The following is a 6000-nucleotide window of genomic DNA, read 5'->3' as shown; positions in this document are numbered from 1 at the left end:
TTTGCGACGCGATATTTCCTAAGGAAAGATTTTGTCTTACCTTATCATAAAACTTAGATTTTTTAGATTTCGCAAGGGGGTTTCCCAAACTTATGATGGTAAGCTTTACTCGAAAAGGAAATTTAAAAATTAATTGATTTTTAAATATTTAGCTAAGGGTACCCACTTATTTAGTATTAGGAATAACACTAAATAAGGGGGGTGGTCGTTGCTAGCCATAACAATTGGCGATTCACTTGGGAGAACTAGTTATCTATGTTGTTCTTTTGAATTTTCAAAACTTTCAAAACAGAAAATTTTCCAGAAAATTAAACTTTACTATAGAAAGACTAAGCACATTATGCTTTTGCCTATCAATGATATTTCGTTTCTTCTTTTTTCCCAACTTTGATTATTTACTCCCTCAAGCCAGTCCTTGTATCTACATCAGTCATTACTTGGTTTATAAAGATAAAAATAAAGTCTTCTCTGTAAATCAGTTTTAAATATGCTCATTTGTCATAGGTAGAGCCTCTGCTGCCAGCAAGTGTTTATAGTTGCGACAGGGTTACCTATTATCGAGCAATGATCCTATATCCTACTTAGAGAAATTTACAACTTTTCAAAGAAGAATCCATTTCCACACTTTTTTCTTCCATTTTCTTTTTTATCCTCAAAGAACAATGTCTTGGTTTGGTAGCCAATTCATGACACAGCTATTCACTAATTTATAACTTTGCTGAACAATTTGGCTCGTGATGAGACCCCTTGTCTTTTGATCGCAACAATCTTGAGTCATTTCCCTTTTGTGGTATGCAGTATTGGCAAAGTCAGCAAGCTATAATATCTATGATCATGATAAGTCAGCTCGTGATGAGACCTCTTACTCTTTAAGTTAAAGTGTATATTTGGATTATTCTTTGAATATTGTAGTTTCCTAGGTGGGGAGGAAGTCATTGTTTCCTTAAGATAGCTCTGGACGACAAGGATAGATTTTTTGGAAAGAGCCTTTCTACAGAGAACCTTCATTTTTTTTGTTATTGATACCTTTCATTTTACTGAAATAAAACAATTTCTAACTAAAGGTGGCTTTTCATCAAATTTACAAAGTCGAAACTAATATCATTTCTAGGTCCAGAGTCTTTAACTGTATCTTTCAGTAGTAATGATCAATTTTTCAGAAATAATTCTATTTATACAAGTGAAAAAACAAAATCTAGAAGAGAATTTGTGTCTTTTTCGTGAATCTCAAATGTAACCATTTACAACCAATTTTATTATGGAAATAAAAATAACTCCTCTACAAAAATAGAAGAATGATCTTCTATGGAAAATATTTTTTGAGTATCTGACCATTAATAGGTAGAGAATCTTTTTTCCCTATTAAATATTGTAACATGAAAGTAGATGGACTTATGACTTCTATGATTTGAAAAGACCACATTCTTTGAAATTTTGTATGTTTCCCCTTTTCCTCATGAGCCTTTTCCCATTTTAAAACTAGATCTCCCATCTAAAAATATTTTCTGGATATCATATTGGAATCAAAAGAGGCTTTCACTAACGCTTGATGATGAGCATGAGTTATCTTAGCCCGTTCTCGTTGTTCTTCTAATTTAATTAATTCCAGTGACCTAGGTTGTAAAGAAGAATTTGGTGCTTCATCAATATATTGAACCAAGGCTAAAGACGGAATTGCCAGATGTGTTGGGAGAACCACTTTTTTCCCATAAACTAAATTAAAGGAAGAAGTGCCGATAGAGACTTTCTACGTTCTTCGATCTGCCCATAAAGCATATACCAAAAACTTATGCCAATTTTTATGATTTTGGACAATGGTTCGCTTAATGATTCTGATTAAGTTCTTATTTGTAGATTCAGCTAACCCATTCTCTTGTGGGTAATAATTGGCAGAGTATTTAAGGTTGAAACCCCTTTTGAGTACAAATTCAGTCATTGCATTACCAGAAAAGTATGATGCATTATCAAACATTAAAGCACAAAGCAATCCAAACCTGGTGATTATGAACTGATCTATGAATTCGATGATATTTTCAGCGTTAGCCGTCTTAAGTGGGACTACTTCTACCCATTTAGTAAATTTGTTGTTGTAAGGATGTATCTATGTTGTTTAGAAGAGTGAGGAACGATCTCACCTATTACATCCAATCCCCACTGATCGAAAGGTTGTTCAATGGTAACTGGTTGCAGTGGCAAGGATGGTTTCTTTTGTCTCCCAGCAGTGGTTTGACAGACTTGACATTTCCTTATGTAGTTATATGCGTCTTTGAATAATATGGGCCAGTAATAGCTTGCGCGTAAAATTTTGTGAGCAGTTGCATCTCCAGCATAGTGTCTGCATGCTGGTCCATCGTGGAGTTGCTGCAAGACTTTTTCAGCTTCAGCTTTCTCAAGACATCTAAGGAGAATAGAGTCATAATTTATTCTAAAGAGAACGTCATTCATGAGTTGATATTGTTTGGCTTTTAACCTTAGGGCTCTTTTCTTGGTATGATCGAGGTTTGAAGGAACATATCCATTCTTTAAATAATAGATAATATTAGTGTATAATGACTCAACATCGTTTAGGCTTACCTCGTACACTTGTACCTGTGCAGATGGATTTTCGGACATTAGCGATGCTCCGACTAGCATTTTGCAAAAGCCTTGACCTTTTACAATACTTGCTGGATTGATTTCTACATCATATTCTTGTAAGGCAGTAACCCAATTGGCCTTTTTCTCACCCACATCCTTCTGTACTAGAAGATTTCTTACAGCTGGAAATGGTACTATGATCTTGGTATGTGTTTTGAGTAAAAAAGGTCTGAAATATTTAATTGCTTTAAAAACAACATAAGCTTGCTTCTCCGCATCTGAATAATTCAATTCAGCTCCTTGTAAATTGGAACTGAAAAAAGCAATTGGGGTTTCTACCTTTTCTTCATTTGCTTGAGTGAGTATCACAGCATATGATCTATCCGAGGCAAATATATACAATATACAAGGATCGGAAAAAATTGGAGTTGCTAAAGATGGAGCATTAAATATTTCTTGTTTGATCAGATTAAATGCGTCATGTTCGTCTTGGCCCCATTTAAAGTTTGCATTCTTTTTAATCATGGCTTGTAAAGGAGACACGATTCTTGAAAAATCTGGAATGAGTCTCTTTACAAAGTTAATCTGGCCAAGGAAGGATTGCATGGCTTTCTTGTTGTGAGGTAGGGGTACTGCATAAATTTCCCTGATTCTGTCAGGATCTATGTGAATTCCAGATTTTGACACTATGAATCCTAGAAGTTTTCCTTAATTTAATGTGAAAAGGATTTTTCTAAGTTAAGCGAAATCCCATACCTTAAACAACGTTGGAAGATTTGTTTCAAATCTCTGAGATGGTTGTTTCGTTTTTTAGAATAAAGAGTTACATCATCCAAATAGATTACCATTGATTTATTAACTAACCCCTTGAATGTGATGTCCATGGCTCTTTGAAATGTGGCACCCGTGTTAATCAATCCAAATGGCATCTTTTGATATGCGTATGTGCCCCACATTGTTCTGAATGTAGTTTTTAATTGATCGTCGAGATGTACCAACACTTGGTTGTATCCTGAGAATCCATCCAAGAATGACATTAATTCTAAGCCCGCAACTACCTGCAATATTTGTTTGATGGGGGTTAAAGGAAAATTATCCTTTTGGCAAGCCTTGTTAAGGTTTCGAAAGTCAATGCAGATTCTAATATCTCCATTTTTCTTTCTAACAGGTACCATATTGGAGACCCATTTAGAATGTCTAATGGGAAAGATTATTTTGGCTTTCAATAACTTATTGAGTTCAGTTTTAATCTGAATTTCTAAATTTGGATGGATCTTTCTCAACTTTTGTTGGATAGGTTTTTCATTATCGATCATTGGGATAGTATGCTGGATGATGGAGGTGTCGTATGTTTTGAGTTCATCTTAATTCCAAGAAAAGACATTTTTGTATTGTTTCAAGAGATCGATATACGCTAATTTTTCTTCACGGGCTAGGCCAAGGCCTAGGTTGATGTAATGTGGTTTGGCATCAATTCCTAGATTTACTAATTCATAATTCAAAGTTGAACTTTAGAGTTTTGAATTGGTAGATCTTTTGAATCGATCTTTCAAATCATAAAGGTCTTCTAATTTGACTACTAATTTAGGTATAGCATTGTTAATACTATCCTGTTGCAATTGCCGATCATGTTGGTCTTCGTCAATTATTTGATTGGTGTAGGATCCTTCAGATGTGAGAAAACTCACGATATCAGGATCGTCATTGAAAATCCTCCAATTGGTAATGTTATCAGGAATAGGTGGTCTAAAAATTAACTCAATTGAAAATCGGTCAGGGCTAAAGTCTTCTGAAGGAATGAGCCTCGAAGCTACATTGGCTAAGAGGTCTGCGCTAGCATTCTGGAGTGTGGGAATTGATGAAATATTAAATGCTATAAAATGTTCAATCAGATCTTGAACTAAAGATTGGTAATGCTTCAAATGACCTGATAAATAGTGTATACTATTACGTACCTGTATCATTAAAATTTCAGAATCTTTGAAAAATTGCAGGTATTTGACGTCTAGTCCGATTGCTTTGTATAACCCTTGGATTAAAGCCTCGTATTCTGTGGTATTATTGGTGCACTCGAATTTGAGTCTGCAATTTAGCATAGTTTTATCTCCATCTGGACTTACTAACACGCATCCTGCTCCTGCTCCTTCGTTAGACTTAGAACCATCAAAAAATAGTTTCCAAAACAAAGATTTGTTTACAAGACTATCTATAAAATTAATTCATTTAGAACTATCTGTTTGAGAGAAATTTTCTACTTGAGATAAAACAGAATGTTCTAAGTAAGGTGAAGTATGAGCATTAAAATTTCCTAGGAAAGAATCAACTGAATAGTTGCCTATGATGTTAGAATTATATGCTACTAGTTCATTTTCTCCCTCGAGTTCTGTTACTATGTATTTCTGATGTCGTTCACGTTCAACTTTTATTTGGTTTGGTTTACCATTGTAAAGGAGCAACATGTGTGACCAGTCAGTTGCAAAGTATCCATGAAGTTTTTCTAACTAATCTCTGTTAAGAATTAAGCCGTAGAATTCAGGAATATCAGCAACTAAAATGTCGATAACTTGACATACCTTTTGGTTGGATGACACCCTTATGGTAACCTGATTTAATTTGTCAATCACTTTGACTTGTGATCGATCTAGCTGAACTATGCGCACAGTGGATTTTTGTGGTTGAACATTCAATTTTGCACATATTGATCTTGGTAAAATATTTGATGAAGCTCCAGAATCAACTAAGGAGAGATGGGGGAGTATGAGATCTCGATCTTCCTCCAATTAAGGAAATATCATTTGGATCAACCTTATTCAGTGTATTAGTTGGAGGTCTTCCCATATCATGGGAAGCTTGAGAGATTACAGTGGCTGGTAAAGGTGCAAATGGTACAGCATGTAATTCTTTCAAAAGTACTTTTTTCTGGTGTTTTCACTTGCTCAATTCAAAAAGAGTAATATTCACCCTAGTCTTTTTCATATCTTCTATGATATTATACTCCATTTCATCCGAAGCAATTAGTGTTTTAGATGGAGTTGATGTGTTTGTTTGGACAAGGCTGTTTTGAGTCGCTTTAGGTGATGTTTTCTTGGCTGCGACTTTATCCTTAGACATCTAGATTGCGCTCATTGGCTTAGGTGTAGGTTGAGGAGGATCAAGTTGATTTCTGCTGCGAGTACTAACTGGGAATGCCTCTTGATCCTCTTCATCTAGGAGGATGAAATTCCACATACCTTGTAACTCTACAACTTCTTCTTCATCGGTATGTTCTTCAGTAGGGTTTGCCTCTTCTTCTTCTTCTGATTCAGCATTTGTAATTGCATTAGGGTGTTTGGAATCGCTTGAAGGATTTCCTTTAAAAGGCCTGTATGGCTTTTTTGAAGAAGTTTCTGCTACTTGTTTCTTAATGTCGACCATTTCGTTAGA

The sequence above is a fragment of the Pinus tabuliformis genome, chromosome 7, assembly GCF_031772625.1.
Source record: "Pinus tabuliformis cultivar Carrire ecotype Pingquan chromosome 7, CPIR1, whole genome shotgun sequence".
NCBI classification, from domain to species: domain Eukaryota; kingdom Viridiplantae; phylum Streptophyta; class Pinopsida; order Pinales; family Pinaceae; genus Pinus; species Pinus tabuliformis.
This window is presented reverse-complemented; position numbering follows the sequence as displayed.